The sequence below is a fragment of the Ranitomeya variabilis genome, chromosome 4 (assembly GCF_051348905.1).
Source record: "Ranitomeya variabilis isolate aRanVar5 chromosome 4, aRanVar5.hap1, whole genome shotgun sequence".
NCBI classification, from domain to species: Eukaryota; Metazoa; Chordata; class Amphibia; order Anura; family Dendrobatidae; genus Ranitomeya; species Ranitomeya variabilis.
The window spans coordinates 271632157-271655554 of record NC_135235.1 but is presented as its reverse complement, the minus strand read 5'-3'; the positions used below and the strand labels follow the sequence as shown (position 1 = coordinate 271655554).

The 23398-nt window shown below is 43.9% G+C and overlaps 1 protein-coding gene across 1 annotated transcript in view; it reads right to left on the bottom strand.

Annotated features, from left to right (window-relative positions):
- Positions 1-21339, bottom strand: part of LOC143764412 (nicotinamide N-methyltransferase-like) — a 146513-nt gene extending 125174 nt beyond the window's left edge. Inside the window, exon 1 of the mRNA XM_077249940.1 lies at positions 21289-21339. The gene's annotated coding sequence lies outside the window, so the exon portion shown is untranslated. The remainder of the gene's footprint in view (positions 1-21288) is intronic.
- Between the last annotated feature and the right edge of the window lie 2059 nt (positions 21340-23398).

Genomic DNA, 23398 nt, shown 5'->3' with positions numbered 1-23398 from the left:
ACACTGTGACGTCATTCACAGCTCTCAGGTCATGTACCATTCTGAACTTGGCTGGCTCTCATTTTACAGTCTTTTTCTTGACCGGGAAAAGCGGGGTATTGCAAGGCGATGTGCAAGGAACAATGATTCCTATTTCCAGGTAGACCTTCAGTTGGTCAGAGGCAGCTTGACTCTAGGCCTGGCCTGGGCCTTACGAGGGTACAGGGTATCTGGCTTGAGTGATACCCGTACTGGGGCAACTTGAGGTTTTCTCACGTACTGAGGTCCCTTAAACCATAGACTTTCTGGTACTACATCCAGTACCTCCTTGGGTAGGCCTCATCGGTTGTTTAGTGTTCTTGTAGGGCTGCCAGCATGACTCTTCTTGGGTCAGGGATGAAGAAAGTGTCACAGACCCATTTTCCTGGAACACTGTGGTTGCCTTCAGCTTCTGCAGTAGGTTCGCTCCCAACAGGTTGAGTGGAAGATCCTTGACACCACAAACTGGGACAGGATAGAGTGTCCTGGCTGAGTGCACACGCTCAGTGGCTTTGTAAGCTGAGAATGTCTGACTTGACCATCAATGCCCATGCGAGACACAGAGGATTCTGATAGGCAGGTGGGATCAGCGAGTTCCACAGGTGTCGTCACACTTCTGGCTGCACCACGTTGGATCTGACAACGCCATCCATTTTAAGGGTAATTTGAGGTATTGGTCTTGCAGATGAAGTTTTACATGTCAGGAGCGTAGTGTCTTGCGGACCTGGCTTGCTTGCCTCTGTCCTATGGACGGGGTACTTCACTGCTTTCTGCACTTCCTCCTTGACCTGTTTCTCTGGACCAACTCTTGGGTTGCATGGGTCCAGTCTCTTCGGGGGCGTGGGTGCTTTGCACTGGTTATGGAAATGGCCAAACTCTGAAAAATGATTTTTTAGTGGGCACCACCACACAATTTCTATTGTTAATACTAATCTGGGATCACTACTCTGCATGTAGAGCAATTATGCAACAACCATTTAGAGAACTAGATACATGCATATACGTGTAGGATCACCACACAAACCACTAATAATTCAAAAGATATAAGTTTTATTGTACACCAAACTAGACAATACACACTTTTTAAAAACATTTAAAAACTATGCCACGTTGAAAAGTATTAGATCCATATAATACAATGTTGCACAACAGCATACATAGCGTATAAAGATTTTTTAGTAACAATATTAAATGCCCAACTGTTTCAAAATACCCCTATAGTGGAGCTCCACTGAGAAATATAAACTCCCTATCAGCAATGCACTAAATGTATAGATAGACCATTCGGTGTGGATTTTCAATGGTCAAATGGAGGGAGAGGCAGTCCAAAAGGTGCAAAAATACAGGCAGCCCATAATATTTTCCCCCATACCCATAGGTATTAGTCCAATCAGGTCATGGAGAGTAATACTTCACCCTATACCGTCTCAAATGTCCACTACCGTCCTCATGGTCCTAAGTGCAGGAAAAACAGTCCGGGCAGAGTTACAGGACCCACGCGTTCCGACACATGCTGTGTCTACCACCTTGAGAAAGACACAGCATGTGTCGGAACGCGTGGGTCCTGTAACTCTGCCCGGACTATTTTTCCTGCACTTAGGACCATGAGGACGGTAGTGGACATTTGAGACGGTATAAGGTGAAGTATTACTCTCCATGACCTGATTGGACTAATACCTATGGGTATGGGGGAAAATATTATGGGCTGCCTGTATTTTTGCACCTTTTGGACTGCCTCTCCCTCCATTTGACCATTGAAAATCCACACCGAATGGTCTATCTATACATTTAGTGCATTGCTGATAGGGAGTTTATATTTCTCAGTGGAGCTCCACTATAGGGGTATTTTGAAACAGTTGGGCATTTAATATTGTTACTAAAAAATCTTTATACGCTATGTATGCTGTTGTGCAACATTGTATTATATGGATCTAATACTTTTCAACGTGGCATAGGAAATGGCCAAACTCGCCACAGATGTAACACTTGACACTTCTTCTGTCTTCGTAGGGTGGTTGCGCTTCCAGGTCAGTGGTCACCATGAGAGGGGCTGTCTTCTGCACTCCTGATTGGGACTCAATCCCTTTGGCTACTGTGGACAACGGCATGATGGGTACTGTAGCGGCAGCGGGGTCCGGCCTGCTGATTGAAGCTGCGGTGGTAAGATGGGGCCTGCAGGTGCATTCGTGGCGAGGCCCGGGGGTGCCATGAGACCGGTGGCTGCATCCAACCCAAGGTCTTGGGGCATTACAGGGGCTGCGGCTGCATCTGCCATCACTTCTTCCCTCTGTTCTGACATAGCTTCTCCCCTTTGCTAACCTTATTGAGGTCGGTGTCTCCTCTCCGGAGTCTGCAGCAGTTCTTCCGGCGTGTCGCTCGGCACTTTGTAGCGTCATCACCTCTGGCTCCCCTTCTGGCATTCTCAGCAGCACGGCACCCGTTTCCTTCTTTGCGCTCTTTGTGGTGCTATAATGGCGGCAGTTTTGGTGACAATCGGCAATAAACAGTCTCCTAGGCGCACATAAAACATTTTGCTGGGTCAGTCCACTGCTATTGACCTGTTCTCAGGCGTAGCCACTATCAGTGGTTTCCTAATTGGCTGTCTCAGTCCATGCACAAAGGCCTGTGCCAACATTTGCCTGTGTATCTGGTCATGAATGGTGAAGCCCAAGTCTTGGAATACTTGCATTACTCTGCCATAAAACTTCTTTACAGACTCTGTTTTTTCTAGGCTCATGTCCCGTAAGCCGAGGGCTTATCCTGCCAATCTGCCTTTGGCCCACTTTCTGAGTTTTTCAATTAGCTGTGGCCCTGACTCCCAAGCGTGTACATCTAATTATTCTGCTGCAAGCTTGAAGTGTTCCTTCATGATTGGCCAGAGTGCATCACCTGCTTCTATTTACATTTATGGCCCAGAGATCATTCCAGGTGGCTGCATATGTTCGCTGGTTCTGCTACATTCTTTGGTAAAATGGCATGGGATGAATCCCTGGGTCTGGAAGATTTTCACCTGACTTGAAGTGCAGTGCACATAGTGTCATGGTGGTGCCTCTATCTGCCCCTGCATTCTTGGTGCCTGTGGGTTTCTTTTCCTAGTACTGGACAGCATGTCTGATGTTCCCTCTTCATCTTCATCAGAGGAATAGTTGTGATAGCTTGTACTGGGGTCATACACTGGCTGATATTGGACTTAGAAGTTGCCTTTATATGTGAGGATGTCTCCCCCCTTGCTGAAGCTATGATGGATTAGGATTATAGTTCTATGTTGGTGTGAATGTAGGCAGCTCTGACCGGTGCTGAAGTTGTACATTATCAATAGATGGTGATATCATTCCTCCCCCCTCTGCACCCAGGGCTGAGCTGTCTGCTGCCTGATATGTCTGGGGGTTGCCTACTGCATTGTGTGTAGTGGGATTTTCACCTTCTTCCCCCGGATATCACAATTGGCAATGGCTGGACTGTGCCAGGGACATGGAACGGGGAACCTTGTGCTGTAAGCACCACATTGTTTGAATTGGGCGTTGGCCCAGCCGGCAACGAAAAGGAAGAAAGAGGAAGAAGAAGGAGGAGGGGTTGATGAGTGAGAAAAAGGAATAGAAGGAGGGGAGAGAGAAATGTGGAGATGAGTGAAGAAGGAGGAAAGAGGTGTGGAGAAGGAGGAGATAGAGGAGATAGAAAGGTGTGGTGAAGAGAAACGGGGAGAATCAGGGTGTGCAGAAGGAGGTGGAGAGAGAGAGAGTGAGGAGAAGATGGGAGGTGTGGAAGAGAAAGAGAGAGGAGAAGAGAGGAGTGGGGAAGGGTGTGGAAGGAGGAGTGGAGAAGGAGGAGAGAGAGAGGGTGAGGAGAAGAGGGAGGAAAAGATGGAAGGTGTGGAGGAGAGAGATAGAGAGAGGGAGAGAGAGAAGAGAAAAGTGTGGAGAGAGAGGAGAGGAAAGGAGAGTGAGAGAGAAGAATGAAGAGAGATAGAGTGACAGAGAAAAGGAGGATAGAGAAGATAGAGAACAATAGAGTGGAGCAATTATGCCTTCTCCCTGTAGGGAGAGACGAGGCGCGCCTCATACTGTGCAAAAATAACTACCTATACCATGGATTCTGCTAAAAGCAGACTGCGCAGATTCTCCCGTCTTATACACACAAAAAATCACTTCCTGGTTTGCTCACATAACTTCCTGTACAACCTAAACAATGTAAGCTCTGCTGCTACTTCATACCATGTATTAGCATTCAGCAATTTAACATCAACTAACTTCCCTTATTTTCCTTTCTACGTCATGCCATTCCGCAGCTTGAAGTCTGCCATTCTTATGAATTTCACATACTTTATACCTTCCAAAATTCTGCACATACTTAACACCTTCGTGTTCTGCCACTATCACTATTTGGGGGGCCATTTTCTCTCCAGGAAATAAAAAGACTCTCCTGTTGCCTGGCCACTTTATTCCCCATGGCAAAAGCAAAGAATGAAAAACACACATAAAGGAAAAAAAAAAAAAAAAAAAAGAAAACAACACCAAAAAACTTCTAAAAATGAGTATATAGAACTCCAAAAAAAACACCCCAAAACGAAAAAACCGTCAAAAACTTAGTACACTACCAAAAATTCTAAATTTTGATACAAAAAAAAACTTTAAAAAAAAATATATACATATATATGAAAAACAGAATAAAGACTTTCAAAAGAGTAAAAAAAAACAACTATATATATATTTTCCTTCTCTCTGCGCTTAACACAGTCAGAGACACACACTGGGAGTGGAATCAGATCCTAACAAATTGCTCACTAAATCTGATGAAATTGTTGGTGAAACATGAAGAGTTAAAACTTGGTGAAGTACAAAAAAATATTGAAGAAATCACCATCACCATTGACAAGTTTAAAAATTCTTCACAGTATGAATCATCAATGAAAAAAATGAAAGATAATATCGGTGCGCTGGAAATTGAAATTATGGACCGTAAAAAACGGAAATTTGAAAGGGATCTGAAAGACTATGCCTCAGACAAAGTATATGAGTGGGGCGAGTGGGACAGAAGTTATAAATCCCCGAGATCCATATTAAAAACTAGTTTAGGACACAGAAAACCGCTTGGCAAATCGCAAGTTGGATTTGTATCATCAGATGCGGAATCGTCGGATGCCAATTTAAGTGCGTCAGATGCATCTTTGGATAACAATACGTGGGAAAATAGAAGAACTTTCCACAAACCGCCAAAAAACGGAAAAGACGGGGGGGCAGAAAACACAAAAAGCATGCCGAGAATGACCACCAGATACAAGGGCAAGCAGAAAAGGAAACAAAATGCAATGTGATTAACCTTTCAACATCAAAACTCACGAAGGATCAATTGGATGTGCTGTCCTTAGGGTTAAATTTTGTGCCCGACACTGAATTTAATTTGTTCACAACTATTATGGATGTGAACAAATTTATCCGTAATCTTACAATAAAAAAACATTTTTTCAACAGTGAAGAGGAGAGAAACATAGAACCTGAAAAACAGGGGGTTAATGAGTTTGCACATATGGACTTCAGTGAGCAATTAGCGCTTGTATGTCTTCAAGATCTGTCCACACAGGGTGCAACAGGGTTTTCATCAAATGATCAGTCTGCTTGCTTTAACACTAAAAATCCATACTTCTACCCTATCCAGTCCAGGGTGGAATGTATGGATAAATTCCAAGAAATGATGGAGAAAGATTTAAAACATCTCAAAGACAATATTACTAAAACAAACAAGAGCAACCTCACATATAGACAAAAAAAAGCCCTCAGGGAACTGAAAGAAATGAAAAATATTATAATTAAAAAAAGTGATAAGGGGGGCATGATAGTAATTATGAACATAAAAGATTATAAAGAAAAAATGTTAGAATTACTAATGGATAATGAAACTTACGGTAAAATGAAAGGCAATCCATCTAAACAATATAATGAGGAAATAAATATCATGGTAAATGAAGGTTTGAGTTTGGGTGTCCTTAGCAAAAAGCAGGCTGATTATTTATATGTTCCCAATCCCAAAATGCCCATATTATACGGTTTGCCTAAGGTGCATAAAGGAGTGGGTTTGCCGGCTATGAGACCCATAGTATCGGGTATAGGGTCAATGAATGAACATCTCTGTGAGTGGGTGGACTCCGTCTTACAACCCCTTGTTGTTAAATTACCAGGCTATGTTAAAGATTCTAGGGAAGTTCTCAAAACCTTTTCAAATAAAATATGGCAGAAAAATTATTCATGGTTGTGCTGTGATGTTATATCACTGTACACATGCATACCACATACCCTGGCAATGGAAGCGCTACGTGATCACTTGGAAAATTTCAGCTCCTATACCCAGGATCTAATTAATTATGTGTTGCAAGTCACTTTTTTTCTTCTAAAACACAATATTTTTTCATTTGAAAATACGGTGTATGAGCAGAGGACAGGCGTTCCAATGGGGGCTAAGTATTCTCCCTCATTGGCAAATCTGACTATGGCGTATTGGGAACGCAAATATATCTACAGTGTGAACAATCCCTTTGCCGGGTCCATGGTCTGGTACGGCAGATACATCGATGACACCCTAATTATTTGGGGTGGCGATGTATCTGCCGTACCGGATTTCATTGGATACATCAACGGCAACGATTTTGGTATCAAATTCACCCACAAATGGAATAAAAGTACTATTTCATTTTTAGATCTAGACTTGATGGGGGTAGAAAATCAGATTGTTGACAGCAAGACGCACATAAAACCCATCAGTGGGAATACTGTGCTACATGCGAGGAGTAGCCACCCCAAACATACTATAAAGTCAATTCCAGTGGGAGAATATACGCGGCACAAGAGAAACTGTAGTAGTGAAATATCTAAAAAGGAGGAATTTGATGGCTTAAGAGTGCAGCTAAAAGAAAGACAGTATCCTGACTGGACCCTAAATAGAGCACAAAAAATAGTGGATAAAAAACCTAGAGATAGTCTTTTAACCCTAGATAGGGAGAATAAAAGAGAAAGAGAAGGTAAAAGTAAGAAACCATATGTTTGTTTCCAATACAGCAGCCAGTTCAACGAAATTAAAAATATAATATTGAAAAGGTTACCTATATTGCAGGAAGACGATTCACTATCAGATATTCTCAAAGATGGGCTCAATATTGTGGCCAGGAGAGCGCCAACTATTGGCAGCTCTTTATCACCTAGTCTCTTTCAATCACAGCCGGCTTCTAGTACATGGTTACAATGTAAAGGCTTTTACAAATGTGGTGTCACTGCATGCAGTACATGCAGGTACGCATTAACAAATAACACATTCCAAGATAAGGATAAAAATAAAACTTTCCAAATAAAAATTTTTATTAATTGTCACTCAAAGAATGTAGTGTACAAAATTGACTGTAGAGAATGTAATTTGTCATACATAGGGTGCACTACGAGAAAGCTGAAAACTAGGTTCACAGAGCACTTAAGGGACCTAGGAAGCACTAATATCCAAGGTAAAAATATATCAGCTGCTGCCAAACACTTTATCATGTGTCATTCAGGTAATACATCTATGATGACAATCCAGGGCATAGAACAAACTAAACTGTCACAGCGGGGGGGAGATATCAAAAGACAGCTTCTAACCAGAGAAGCTTTTTGGATATATAATTTGCGAACCAGATATCCATTTGGCCTGAATCGTAAAAATGAAATTATGTACCATTACTGCTGAATTTATTCCATTCTTATTCTTTGAATTTATCTTTGTATTAATCCTTGCATTGTTGATTGTTTTGTATGTATATTTATGATATGTCATTTAGTATTTTAACCACACTTGTGTGCAATTTCCGCAGCTGCGGCGAAGTTCATGTGTTCAGGACCTGTGGTAATAATCATGTGACCAGCATTGATCACTGGATTGGTCCATGAACACTAGATAACAATCATTGCAAATCTCAGAAAATCATGCATTGACTAAGATCGGGTACGATCGAAACGCGTCGCATGTACTCTGTACTTGGACTTTTGCGCTAAGGCAAGGACTTGTTGTGAATTTGGATTCTGGGCTCCCCCGGTGGCTACTGGTGGAATTGAACTGGTGTCTTTATCTTCTCTGTTCACCTGTTCCCATCAAGATGTGGGAGTCGCTATATAACCTTGCTGCTCTGTTAGTTGCTTGCCGGTCAACAATGTTATCAGAAGCCTCTCTGTGCTTGTTCCTGCTCCTAGACAACTACTAGATAAGTTGGACTTTTGTCCATGTTTGTTTTTGCATTTTGGTTCCAGTTCACAGCTGTAGTTTCGTTACTGTGTCTGGAAAGCTCTTGTGAACAGGAATTGCCACTCTGGTGTTATGAGTTAATGCCAGAGTTTTAAAGTAATTTCTGGATGGTGTTTTTGATTAGGGTTTTCAGCTGACCATGAAAGTGTCCTTTCTGTCTTCTGCTATGTAGTAAGTGGACCTCAAATTTGCTAAACCTATTTTCATCCTACGTTTGTTATTTCATCTTAATTCACCGCCAATACATGTGGGGGGCCTCTGTCTCCTTTTGGGGTATTTCTCTAGAGGTGAGCTAGGACTAATATTTTCCTCTGCTAGCATTATTTAGTCCTCCGGCTGGTGCTGGGCATCTAGAATCAACGTAGGCATGCTACCCGGCCACTGCTAGTTGTGTGTTAGGTTTAGTTCATGGTCAGCTCAGTTCCATCTTCCAAGAGCTAGTTCCTATATATGCTTATGCTATGATCTCTTGCCATTGAGATCATGACAGTTTGACCGGCCCACTAAAGGGTTAAAATGCTTGGCTGAGAAAGGAGAGAAATAAGTAGTCTGCTGAAATTTTTTATTTTTTTTTCTCTCCTTTGAATGGCTCTGTGTCCACCTGTTTGTAATGGATCTTCAGAGTGTAACTGCAGGTTTGAATAATCTCGCCACGAAGGTACAAAATTTGCAAGATTTTGTTTGTCATGCACCTGTATCTGAGCCGAGAATTCCTTTGCCGGAATTTTTCTCGGGGAATAGATCTGGGTTTCAGAATTTTCGAAATAATTGCAAATTATTTTTGTCCCTGAAATCTCGCTCTGCCGGAGACCCTGCACAGCAGGTCAGGATTGTGATTTCCTTGCTCCGGGGCGACCCTCAAGACTGGGCTTTTTCATTGACACCAGGGGATCCTGCGTTGCTCAATGTGGATGCGTTTTTTCTGGCCTTGGGGTTGCTTTATGACGAACCTCATTTGGAGCTTCAGGCAGAAAAAACTTTGATGTCCCTATCTCAGGGGCAAGATGAAGCGGAAATTTACTGCCAAAGATTCCGTAAATGGTCTGTGCTTACTCAGTGGAATGAGTGCGCCCTGGCGGCGACTTTCAGAGAGGGTCTCTCTGATGCCATTAAGGATGTTATGGTGGGGTTCCCTGTGCCTGCGGGTCTGAATGAGTCCATGACAATGGCTATTCAGATCGATAGGCGTTTGCGGGAGCGCAAACCAGTGCACCATCTGGCGGTGTCCACTGAGAAATCGCCAGAGAGTATGCAGTGTGATAGAATTCTGTCCCGAAGCGAGCGGCAGAATTTTAGACGGAAAAATGGGTTGTGTTTCTATTGTGGTGATTCTACTCATGTTATATCAGCATGCTCTAAGCGCACTAAAAAACTTGGTAAATCTGTTTCCATTTGCACCTTACCGTCTAAGTTTATTCTATCTGTGACCCTGATTTGCTCTTTGTCATCTATTACCACGGACGCCTATGTCGACTCTGGCGCCGCTTTGAGTCTTATGGATTGGTCCTTTGCCAATCGCTGTGGGTATGATTTAGAGCCTTTGGAGACTCCTATTCCTCTGAAGGGGATTGACTCCACCCCATTGGCTAATAATAAACCACAATACTGGACACAAGTAACTATGCGTATTAATCCGGGTCACCAGGAGATTATTCGCTTTCTGGTGCTGTATAATCTACATGATGATTTGGTGCTAGGATTGCCTTGGCTGCAATCTCACAACCCAGTCCTCGACTGGAGAGCTATGTCTGTGTTGAGCTGGGGATGTAAGGGGGCTCATGGGGATGTACCTGTGGTTTCCATTTCATCATCTATTCCCTCTGAAATTCCTGAGTTCCTGTCTGACTATCGTGACGTCTTTGAAGAATCCAAGCTTGGTTCGTTACCTCCGCACCGAGAGTGCGATTGTGCCATAGATTTAATCCCGGGTAGTAAATACCCAAAGGGTCGTTTATTTAATCTGTCTGTGCCTGAACATGCTGCTATGCGAGAATATATAAAGGAGTCCTTGGAAAAGGGACATATTCGTCCATCGTCATCTCCCTTAGGAGCCGGTTTTTTCTTTGTGTCAAAAAAAGACGGCTCTTTGAGACCATGTATTGATTATCGGCTTTTGAATAAAATCACTGTTAAATATCAATACCCATTGCCGTTGCTGACTGATTTGTTTGCTCGCATAAAGGGGGCCAAGTGGTTCTCTAAGATTGACCTTCGTGGGGCGTATAATTTGGTGCGAATCAGGCAGGGGGATGAGTGGAAAACCGCATTTAATACGCCCGAGGGCCACTTTGAGTATTTAGTGATGCCTTTTGGTCTTTCTAATGCTCCGTCAGTTTTCCAGTCCTTTATGCATGATATTTTTCGCGATTATTTGGATAAATTTATGATTGTGTATCTGGATGATATTCTGATTTTTTCGGATGACTGGGACTCTCATGTCCAGCAAGTCAGGAGGGTTTTTCAGGTTTTGCGGTCTAATTCTTTGTGTGTGAAGGGTTCTAAGTGTGTTTTTGGGGTACAGAGGATTTCCTTTTTGGGATATATTTTTTCCCCCTCTTCCATTGAAATGGATCCTGTCAAGGTTCAAGCTATTTGTGATTGGACGCAGCCCTCTTCTCTTAAGAGTCTTCAGAAATTTTTGGGCTTTGCTAACTTTTATCGTCGATTTATTGCTGGTTTTTCGGATATTGCTAAGCCATTGACCGATTTGACTAAGAAGGGTGCTGATGTTGCTGATTGGTCCCCTGATGCTGTGGAGGCCTTTCGGGAGCTTAAGCGCCGTTTTTCCTCTGCCCCTGTGTTGCGTCAGCCTGATGTTGCTCTACCTTTTCAGGTTGAGGTCGACGCTTCTGAGATCGGAGCTGGGGCAGTGTTGTCGCAGAAAAGTTCTGACTGCTCCGTGATGAGGCCTTGTGCCTTCTTTTCCCGTAAATTTTTGCCCGCTGAGCGGAATTATGATGTTGGGAATCGGGAGCTTTTGGCCATGAAGTGGGCTTTTGAGGAGTGGCGCCATTGGCTTGAGGGGGCCAGACATCAGGTGGTGGTATTGACTGACCACAAAAATTTGATTTATCTTGAGACCGCCAGGCGCCTGAATCCTAGACAGGCGCGCTGGTCATTATTTTTGTCTCGGTTTAATTTTGTGGTGTCATACCTACCGGGTTCTAAGAATGTTAAGGCGGATGCCCTTTCTAGGAGTTTTGAGCCTGACTCACCTGGTAACTCTGAGCCCACAGGTATCCTTAAGGATGGAGTGGTATTGTCAGCCGTTTCTCCAGACCTGCGGCGGGCCTTGCAGGAGTTTCAGGCGGATAGACCTGATCGTTGCCCACCTGATAAACTGTTTGTTCCTGATGATTGGACCAGTAGAGTCATCTCTGAGGTTCATTCTTCTGCGTTGGCAGGTCATCCTGGCATTTTTGGTACCAGGGATTTGGTGGCAAGGTCCTTCTGGTGGCCTTCCCTGTCACGAGATGTGCGAGGCTTTGTGCAGTCTTGTGACGTTTGTGCTCGGGCCAAGCCTTGTTGTTCTCGGGCTAGTGGATTGTTGTTGCCCTTGCCTATTCCTAAGAGGCCTTGGACGCACATCTCGATGGATTTTATTTCAGATCTGCCTGTTTCTCAGAAGATGTCTGTCATCTGGGTGGTGTGTGACCGTTTCTCTAAGATGGTCCATTTGGTTCCTCTGCCCAAGTTGCCTTCTTCTTCCGAGTTGGTTCCTCTGTTTTTTCAAAATGTTGTTCGTTTGCATGGTATTCCTGAGAATATCGTTTCTGACAGAGGGACCCAATTCGTGTCTAGATTTTGGCGGGCATTCTGTGCTAGGATGGGCATAGATTTATCTTTTTCGTCCGCTTTCCATCCTCAGACGAATGGCCAGACCGAGCGGATTAATCAGACCCTGGAGACATATCTGAGGTGTTTTGTGTCTGCTGACCAGGATGATTGGGTTGCTTTTTTGCCATTGGCGGAGTTCGCTCTCAATAATCGGGCCAGCTCTGCCACTTTGGTGTCCCCGTTTTTCTGTAATTCGGGGTTTCATCCTCGATTTTCCTCTGGTCAGGTGGAATCTTCGGATTGTCCTGGAGTGGATGCTGTGGTGGAGAGATTGCATCAGATCTGGGGGCAGGTGGTGGACAATTTGAGGTTGTCCCAGGAGAAGACTCAGCTTTTTGCCAACCGCCACCGTCGTGTTGGTCCTCGGCTTTGTGTTGGGGATTTGGTGTGGTTGTCTTCTCGTTTTGTCCCTATGAGGGTCTCTTCTCCTAAGTTTAAGCCTCGGTTCATTGGCCCGTATAAGATATTGGAGATTCTTAACCCTGTTTCCTTCCGTTTGGACCTCCCTGCATCCTTTTCTATTCATAACGTTTTTCATCGGTCATTGTTGCGCAGGTATGAGGTACCGGTTGTGCCTTCCGTTGAGCCTCCTGCTCCGGTGTTGGTTGAGGGTGAGTTGGAGTACGTTGTGGAGAAAATCTTAGACTCTCGTGTTTCCAGACGGAGACTCCAGTATCTGGTCAAGTGGAAGGGATACGGCCAGGAGGATAATTCTTGGGTGAATGCATCTGATGTTCATGCCTCTGATCTGGTTCGTGCCTTTCATAGGGCCCATCCTGATCGCCCTGGTGGTTCTGGTGAGGGTTCGGTGCCCCCTCCTTGAGGGGGGGGTACTGTTGTGAATTTGGATTCTGGGCTCCCCCGGTGGCTACTGGTGGAATTGAACTGGTGTCTTCATCTTCTCTGTTCACCTGTTCCCATCAAGATGTGGGAGTCGCTATATAACCTTGCTGCTCTGTTAGTTGCTTGCCGGTCAACAATGTTATCAGAAGCCTCTCTGTGCTTGTTCCTGCTCCTAGACAACTACTAGATAAGTTGGACTTTTGTCCATGTTTGTTTTTGCATTTTGGTTCCAGTTCACAGCTGTAGTTTCGTTACTGTGTCTGGAAAGCTCTTGTGAACAGGAATTGCCACTCTGGTGTTATGAGTTAATGCCAGAGTTTTAAAGTAATTTCTGGATGGTGTTTTTGATTAGGGTTTTCAGCTGACCATGAAAGTGTCCTTTCTGTCTTCTGCTATGTAGTAAGTGGACCTCAAATTTGCTAAACCTATTTTCATCCTACGTTTGTTATTTCATCTTAATTCACCGCCAATACATGTGGGGGGCCTCTGTCTCCTTTTGGGGTATTTCTCTAGAGGTGAGCTAGGACTAATATTTTCCTCTGCTAGCATTATTTAGTCCTCCGGCTGGTGCTGGGCATCTAGAATCAACGTAGGCATGCTACCCGGCCACTGCTAGTTGTGTGTTAGGTTTAGTTCATGGTCAGCTCAGTTCCATCTTCCAAGAGCTAGTTCCTATATATGCTTATGCTATGATCTCTTGCCATTGAGATCATGACAAGGACTGTTTGTACTACACCAATTTTTAATGGAGAAATAAAGCATTTGAATTTTATGGAGCTGGAACGCCTTCCTTACTTCCCCTTTTCTTATGCTATTGCGATCAATGTCACTAAAATCACGTATCTGAAAACACGTATGTCGCATCAAAAATAATAGATACAATTTGTTTCATTTCTTCACAAATAGCTACAAATAGCCAGCATTGTAGAAACAGCCAGGAAAAAACAGATGTGACTGTGTGATTTACAATGCATATATCTCTGCTTGCTGCAGCTTTGAAAAGAGGAAGTAAAAAGAAAAGAGAAAAAAAAACTTTCTTTACAGTTGTATGCTCTTAAGGCAGCAATTAGTACGTGACACAAACAGAACAGATACAGATAGACGTCCGAGAGAGGGCCCTTTTTATTCTGTGACACGTGCAGGTTGCAATGGGAACAGACTACTGCCAATCGCACTGGGCACGCATATGCCGGGTTCTACCACCCTCCGCTCCGGTCATCCTGACTGGCCGTCCCGCTACGGGAATCTGTGGCAGCCCTCAAAGCTATCACCATCTGAGCCTGGATCATGGAACTGCCTGTCCCGAGACCTCCTGTCTCTCCTATTGCACGGGAATCTGTGATAGCTTATTCAGCGATTTGACCTCCTGCTGTCTGTTACCCAGCCACCACAAACAAAAGTCACTTTTCCTTCTTTCTCCCGGATCTTACACAAACACAGAACACATACACGGCACACAGCAGACACCTCCCAGGGTTTGGATTCAGGCTTCGGACTTTTTACACTACCTGGGAATTGGTGACCACACCTGACCAGCAAGAGGTATAGACCCGGACTGGGCACAGGGGACTTTCAGGTAAGATGATAACATTTTCTTACCTTACTTATGGAGCTGCGCAGTCTCCGTCCCGTGAACCAAGGCCGTGTAAACTGTTGTGAACTCTGTTTTTGGGCTCCCTCATGTGGTCACAAGTGGTACTGTGTGAGTGTTGTCTTTGGGCTCCCTCTGGTGGCTCTTTTGTCATTCTGCAGGTCTGAGGTTGGATCAGCTGTCTCGTTATCTGTTAGCTGGTTCCTATTTAGTTCACCTGGACTCTCAGTGGTTGCCTGCTGTCGTTGTATTCAGTGCTATTCTGATTGCTCCTGTCTACATCCGTTATCAGTCTCTCCAAGAGAAGCTAAGTTTTGTTTGCTTATTTTTGCTCATCTGTGTTCAAGATGTGTCCTAGTATATGATATGTTTGGTCCAGCTTGCTAATATGTGATTTTCCTGCTTGCTGGTGCTCTGGGGTGCTGAGTTGCTCCCCCCACATCGTTAGTTGGTGTGGGGGTTCTCGCATTCTCTGCGTGGATATTTTTGCATAGGGTTTTTTACTGACCGCACAGAGTCCTTGCTATTTTCTGCTATCTAGCGTTAGCGGGCCTCATTTGCTTAACCTGTTTCATCTCTGCGTTTGTCTTTTCCTCTTAACTCACCGTTATTATTTGTGGGGGGCTTCTATATCTTTGGGGTATTTCTCTGAGGCAAGTGAGGTCTTTGCTTTCTCTTTAGGGGTAGTCAGTTTCTCAGGCCGTGAAGAGACGTCTAGGATTTCAGGAAACGTTCCACGGCTACCTTTAGTGTGTTTGGTTAGAATCAGGTTTGCGGTCAGTCCAGTTACCACATCCCCAGAGCTTGTCCTATTATCTCTTACTTAGCTGGTTAGATTTGTGATCCTAAGCCACTGGGATCATAACAGTAGAGCAGGCCTGAAAAGTGTTTAATGCATCGCGGAAGTGGGATAAGAGAAGTCCTGAGTACAATTTTTTATTTTATTTTTTTTTCCTCTCCCTTTGCTGCAGTCTGTCCAGCTTCTCTCATCCCCTTAATCTCTGGGTGGCTTTGAGTTCAGCTGCAGACATGGATATTCAGAGTCTGACTTCTAGTGTGGATCATCTTGCTGCAAGGGTGCAAAGCATTCAGGATTTTGTTGTTCACAGTCCTATGTCTGAGCCAAAAGTACCTATTCCTGAGTTGTTTTCTGGAGATAGATCTTGGTTTCTGAATTTTAAGAATAATTGTAAATTATTTCTTTCTTTGAGACCTCGTTCCTCTGGTGATTCCGCTCAGCAAGATAGAATTGCTATCTCCCTGTTACGTGGCGACCCCCAAGATTGGGCTTTCTCCCTGGCGCCGGGAGATCCTGCATTGCTGAATGTGGATGCGTTTTTTCTGGTGCTTGGATTGCTTTATGAGGAACCTAATCTTGAGAACCAGGCAGAAAAGGCCTTGCTGGCTCTCTCTCAGGGCCAGGATGAAGCTGAGGTGTATTGTCAAAAATTTCGGAAATGGTCGGTGCTTACTCAATGGAATGAGTGTGCCCTGGCTGCAAATTTCAGAGAAGGTCTTTCTGAAGCCATTAAGAATGTTATGGTGGGGTTCCCCACGCCTGCAAGTCTGAGTGACTCAATGGCTTTGGCCATTCAGATTGATCGGCGTTTGCGGGAGCGCAAATCTGCGCACCATCTGGCGGTGTTTTCTGAACAGAGACCTGAGTCTATGCAATGTGACCGAATTCTGACCAGAATTGAGCGGCAAAATCATAGACGTCAAAATGGGTTGTGCTTTTACTGTGGTGATTCAACTCATGTTATCTCAGCATGCTCTAAGCGCGTAAAAAAAATTGCTAAATCTGTCACCGTTGGTACTATACAGCCTAAATTCATTTTGTCTGTTACTTTAATTTGTTCTTTGTCATCCTACTCGGTTATGGCTTTTGTGGATTCAGGTGCTGCCCTGAACCTGATGGATTTGTCGTTTGCCAGGCGCTGTGGTTTTGTCCTGGAGCCTTTGGAATTCCCTATTCCACTGAGGGGTATTGATGCTACACCATTGGCTGAGAATAAGCCTCAGTATTGGACTCAAGTGACCATGTGCATGACTCCTGTACATCAGGAGGTGATTCGCTTTCTTGTGCTGCATAATCTGCATGATGTGGTCGTTTTGGGTCTGCCATGGCTGCAGGCCCATAATCCAGTTCTGGATTGGAAAGCTATGTCTGTTTCAAGTTGGGGTTGCCAGGGGATTCATGGCGATGCTCCTTTGGTGTCAATTGCTTCTTCCACTCCTTCTGAGGTCCCTGAGTTTTTGTCGGACTACCAGGATGTATTTGATGAGCCCAGATCCGGTGCCCTGCCTCCTCACAGGGATTGTGATTGTGCTATAAATTTGATTCCTGGTAATTTAATTTGTCTGTACCAGAACATGCCGCAATGCGGAGTTGTATAAAGGAGTCTTTAGAGAAGGGACATATTCGCCCGTCCTCCTCCCCTCTTGGTGCAGGATTCTTTTTTGTGGCCAAGAAGGATGGTTCTCTGAGACCTTGTATAGATTATCATCTTCTAAATAAAATCACGGTCAAATTTCAATATCCTTTGCCATTATTATCTGATCTGTTTGCTCAGATTAAGGGGTCCAGTTGGTTCACCAAGATAGATCTTCGTGGTGCGTATAACCTTGTGCGTATTAAGCAGGGGGATGAATGGAAAACAGCATTTAATACGCCCGAAGGCCATTTTGAGTACTTGGTGATGCCTTTTGGACTCTCTAATGCTCCTTCTGTGTTCCAGTCCTTCATGCATGACATCTTCCGAGAATATCTGGATAAATTTATGATTGTGTATCTGGATGACATTTTGGTCTTTTCTGAGGACTGGGAGTCCCATGTGAAGCAGGTCAGGATGGTATTTCAGGTCCTGCGTGCTAATGCCTTATTTGTGAAGGGCTCAAAATGTCTCTTCGGAGTACAGAAGGTTTCCTTTTTGGGTTTTATTTTTTCTCCTTCTACTATTGAGATGGACCCAGTGAAGGTCCAGGCTATTCATGACTGGACTCAGCCTACATCTGTTAAGAGTCTTCAGAAGTTCTTGGGTTTTGCTAATTTTTACCGTCGCTTCATTGCTAATTTTTCTGGCGTGGTTAAACCCTTGACGGATTTGACCAAGAAGGGTTCTGATGTGACTAATTGGTCTCTTGCGGCCGTGGAAGCCTTTCGGGAGCTGAAGCGCCGGGTTTCTTCGGCTCCAGTTTTGTGTCAGCCTGATGTCTCTCTTCCTTTTCAGGTCGAGGTTGATGCTTCTGAGATTGGAGCAGGGGCTGTTTTGTCGCAGAGAAGCTCTGATTGCTCTGTGATGAAGCCTTGTGCTTTCTTTTCAAGAAAGTTTTCGCCTGCCGAGCGGAATTATGATGTTGGTAATCCAGAGTTGTTGGCTATGAAGTGGGCATTTGAGGAGTGGCGACATTGGCTCGAGGGAGCTAAGCATCATGTGGTGGTCTTGACTGATCACAAAAATCTGATTTATCTCGAGTCTGCCAAGCGGCTGAATCCTAGACAGGCTCGTTGGTCGTTGTTTTTCTCCCGTTTCGATTTCGTGGTCTCGTACCTGCCTGGTTCGAAGAACGTGAAGGCTGATGCTCTTTCTAGGAGTTTTGTGCCTGACTCTCCAGGAGTTTCAGAGCCGGCTGGTATCCTCAGAGAGGGAGTGATATTGTCTGCCATTTCCCCAGATTTGCGACGAGTGTTGCAGAAATTTCAGGCGGATAGACTTGACCGTTGCCCACCAGAGAGACTGTTTGTCCCAGATAGATGGACCAGCAGAGTTATTTCCGAGGTTCATTCTTCGGTGTTGGCAGGCCATCCTGGGATTTTTGGTACCAGGGATTTGGTGGCTAGGTCCTTTTGGTGGCCTTCCTTGTCGCGGGATATGCGTTCCTTTGTGCAGTCCTGTGGGATTTGTGCTCGGGCTAAGCCTTGCTGTTCTCGTGCCAGCGGTTTGCTTTTGCCTTTGCCTGTCCCAAAGAGGCCTTGGACGCACATTTCCATGGATTTTATTTCGGATCTTCCAGTCTCTCAGAGAATGTCTGTCATCTGGGTGGTGTGTGATCGTTTTTCCAAAATGGTCCATTTGGTGCCCTTGCCTAAGTTGCCTTCCTCCTCCGATTTGGTTCCTCTATTTTTTCAGAATGTGGTTCGCTTGCACGGCATCCCTGAAAATATTGTGTCTGACAGAGGATCCCAGTTTGTGTCCAGATTTTGGCGGATCTTTTGTGCTAAGATGGGCATTGATTTGTCTTTTTCGTCGGCCTTCCATCCTCAGACCAATGGCCAAACCGAGCGAACTAATCAGACCTTGGAAACTTATTTAAGATGTTTTGTTTCTGCTGATCAGGATGATTGGGTGACTTTTTTGCCATTGGCCGAGTTTGCCCTTAATAATCGGGCTAGTTCTGCTACTTTGGTTTCGCCTTTTTTCTGCAATTCTGGTTTTCATCCTCGTTTTTCCTCGGGTCAGGTTGAGCCTTCTGACTGTCCTGGGGTGGATTCTGTGGTGGATAGGTTGCAGCGGATTTGGAACCATGTGGTGGACAATTTGAAGTTGTCACAGGAGAAGGCTCAGCGCTTTGCCAACCGCCGTCGCGGTGTGGGTCCCCGACTTCGTGTTGGGGATTTGGTATGGCTGTCTTCTCGGTATGTTCCTATGAAGGTTTCCTCTCCTAAATTCAAGCCTCGCTTCATCGGTCCTTATAAGATTTTGGAAATCCTTAACCCGGTGTCATTTCGTTTGGACCTCCCAGCGTCGTTTGCCATTCATAACGTGTTCCATTGGTCTTTGTTGCGGAGGTATGTGGTGCCTGTGGTTCCTTCTGTTGAGCCCCCTGCCCCGGTGCTGGTTGAGGGCGAATTGGAGTACGTGGTGGAGAGGATCTTGGATTCTCGTATTTCTAGACGGAGGCTTCAGTATTTGGTTAAGTGGAAGGGCTATGGTCAGGAGGATAATTCCTGGGTTGTCGCCTCTGATGTTCTTGCGACCGATTTGGTTCATGCCTTCCATGTGGCTCATCCTGATCGCCCTGGGGGTTTTGATGAGGGTTCAGTGACCCCTCCTCAAGGGGGGGGTACTGTTGTGAACTCTGTTTTTGGGCTCCCTCTTGAGGTCACAAGTGGTACTGTGTGAGTGTTGTCTTTGGGCTCCCTCTGGTGGCTCTTTTGTCATTCTGCAGGTCTGAGGTTGGATCAGCTGTCTCGTTATCTGTTAGCTGGTTCCTATTTAGTTCACCTGGACTCTCAGTGGTTGCCTGCTGTCGTTGTATTCAGTGCTATTCTGATTGCTCCTGTCTGCATCCGTTATCAGTCTCTCCAAGAGAAGCTAAGTTTTGTTTGCTTATTTTTGCTCATCTGTGTTCAAGATGTGTCCTAGTATATGATGTGTTTGGTCCAGCTTGCTATTATGTGATTTCCCTGCTTGCTGGTGCTCTGGGGTGCTGAGTTGCTCCCCCCACATCGTTAGTTGGTGTGGGGGTTCTCGCATTCTCTGCGTGGATATTTTTGCATAGGGTTTTTTACTGACCGCACAGATCCCTTGCTATTTTCTGCTATCTAGCGTTAGCGGGCCTCATTTGCTTAACCTGTTTCATCTCTGCGTTTGTCTTTTCCTCTTAACTCACCGTTATTATTTGTGGGGGGCTTCTATATCTTTGGGGTATTTCTCTGAGGCAAGTGAGGTCTTTGCTTTCTCTTTAGGGGTAGTCAGTTTCTCAGGCCGTGAAGAGACGTCTAGGATTTCAGGAAACGTTCCACGGCTACCTTTAGTGTGTTTGGTTAGAATCAGGTTTGCGGTCAGTCCAGTTACCACATCCCCAGAGCTTGTCCTATTATCTCTTACTTAGCTGGTTAGATTTGTGATCCTAAGCCACTGGGATCATAACAGGCAACACCTCCGTCTCTCCGGTCAGTAGGGTGCGTTTCGTCCCTTTGCCTCGCTGTTGGGGGCCATTTGTTATGGAAAAATTTGGGTTGGATAAATTTATCCCTGTGTGTGCTGCGGCCGCTCCCAATAAGACTGAGTATTTTGAGCGCTCAAGGAATGAGACTGAAACATCATTGTGTCGATAACATTCCATCAATACTGATACTTTATTGTACATACATAGTTTTTATGATAGCATATAGAAAGGAGTTGTTAGGGGTGGTTAGTAAAATTACCATATTGTCTAGCTCCTCTGTCATTGGTTATCTAAACATATATGGAATATTGTGATTAATGCTCATATGACTGCTGATTAAGCAACTAAAATGTAGCTCTGCATCTAGGACAAAGTTGAGACATTTGATCAGCAGTTAATACATCTGACACTGTTCCGCTTTTGGGATGGAAAACCCCATACAATCTGTCTGGCTTATATCAGTTCATGTCAGTCATTTTAAACCATTGATTATAATGTATATATTAGCTGTGAGTATATGAGTATATATGATTATAGAAGAGTATACATGCAAGTGAGATCTACATGATATATATATATTTCTATCACAGTCAGAAACAGCTTATTTTGAAAAGTTACTTGAAAATCCGGTTACTCCTCAACTGTTTTGCCTTTATGAATTCTCAATGGGAAATCTAGTAAATGTTTATTGCAACTGGCCCAGAGTTACAGGGTGAATGCTGCCAATGGATTTTGGAGCATACAAATGAAAACAATTAGTATCTCACATTCTCTTAGAATTAGAAAAGAAAAATTGGAATAAGGAAAATAATTAATAATATGAGAAACTGTTTTGTTCTAGCAAAACTTACCTAGAGAAGCAATATGGGAGCACTCATTGTACAAAGCTATAAAATGTTAACCTGCGAAGAAGATAAAAATGTTCCCTATTTTAGATGATTTGACTAATTAATATAAAACATAAGACCACTGCATTATCCTTACTTTTGCTGTGATTCAAACTATACGCCTTGTCATTCTCATTCTTCCATTGTTCTAACATAATTAAAGACAAGCCATGTCATGGGAAAAGAGTTCTTTGGGGGGGACGAAGAAGCAGGGCAGGGCCAGGATGCTATTCACAATACTCCCACACTGCAGCTAGTACATAGATATAGTATATAACCTTCTCATTGCTTACTGATATTTTTGCTAGAACTCTTTTCCCATTACACAGTATCACGGTTCCACCCCTCAGTGTGTCTGGGATGCAGGTACTGACAGCTTGGCCATCCAATCTGGTACAGGGGTATGCTGAGCTGTCAGTGTGTTGATTGACAGCTCGACCATCCAATCTGAGACTGTGAGGCATCGGCTGTCTCCAGGTGTTAATTATTCCAGGTAATTGCCAGGCTACTTAGCTGAGCTGTGTCTCCCAGACCACTGCCAGACATACATTCAGCTTGTGAGGTTTGTTCTCCTGTGCCCTGAGTTCTGTATGCTTGATCTGTTGCCTGACCTTGGACTTCGTTCTGACCATCCGCCTGTTTAACCCCTTCAGCTCTGATCTGTTATCCTCCTGATACTCTGACCTTGGAACATTAACTGACTACACTTTTGTCTCTTCCTTCTGTTTATGACGTACCCTCCTGGCTTCTTTCCTTGGCCTCCTTGACCACTCTGACTCACAGCTTGGCCTTGAGAAGTGACTAGCGTCACACATGGCTTGTCACTGACATATACAATTCTACTAGAGGAAAAAATAATGTCTGGATAATAATGGCCATTAGCAGGATCAGTTGTTGAATACATATATGAATAATAACATTGGTCGACAAAAAATTTTTTTTTCTGGTATGGACTTTTAGAACTGTTTTAGACTAATTTGAGGGTGCTGAATTCAAATCTGATCTTATAATTTCTCTATCACATCACGTTTTTGCGCTATAGGTATATAGCCCATTTTCATGAATTCCATGATAAATATAAGTAGTGTATGAAAAGTGCCGGTTTATACGGTTCACTAAGGTAAATTTAGTTTTCATTTAGTCTCCCAATAAATGTGAGAATATCTTTGTTTTCTTTGAACATGCATAATTCCCATTTGTTATGATAACACCCTTGTTTTCTGTGCTACTGGGGCAGTAGAGCTACAGCAGAGCATTGGGTGAAAACTGAATGGCCTCAGCAATAGAGTTTAGCATCTGGCGATAAGAATGTCATCCATGAACCTCTAGTGGATAAGAAGGACATTGTCTTTCCTCCCTTACACATAAAACTTGGATTGATGAAGCAGTTCGTCAAAGCTCTCAATCGCAGTGGAGAATGCTTTAACTATATATGTTCAACTTTTCCTGGTCTTAGTGAAGAGAAGAAAAAGGCTGGAATATTTGATGGACCTCAAATAAGAACACTTATGAGAGACCCAAATTTTATCACATCAATGAATGAGACAAAAGAAAGAGCTTGGAATACATTTTGTAATGTGGTGCAGAATTTTCTAGGGAATAAGAAAGCAGAGAACTATGAAGAGATTGTGGAAGAGCTACTAATGAGTCTGTGAAATCTTGGACGTAGAATGAGTATCAAGATTCACTATATACACAGCCATTTGGACTTTTTTCAAGAGAACCTTGGGGATGTGAGCGAGGAACAAGGGGAGCATTTTCATCAGGACATTAAAACAATGGAAGAACGGTATCAACGCCGGTGGGACTCACATATGATGGCTGACTATTGCTGGAGCTTGATGAGAGACAACCCAGAAGCTGTACATCACAGATCAGCCAAGAAAAGGAAGTTCAAATAACTGCCATTTGTCATTCATCTGTGTGCCATATATATGTGTCTTTATATTTTGTAGTTTAATTCTGTAAGTATATTTGATTTGCTGTACATAGATTTTGTAATCTTTGTTATTCCTTGATTAAAAAATCATGTGTTTTTATCATAAAACATTAGGAGTAATTTTCATCAAAAATT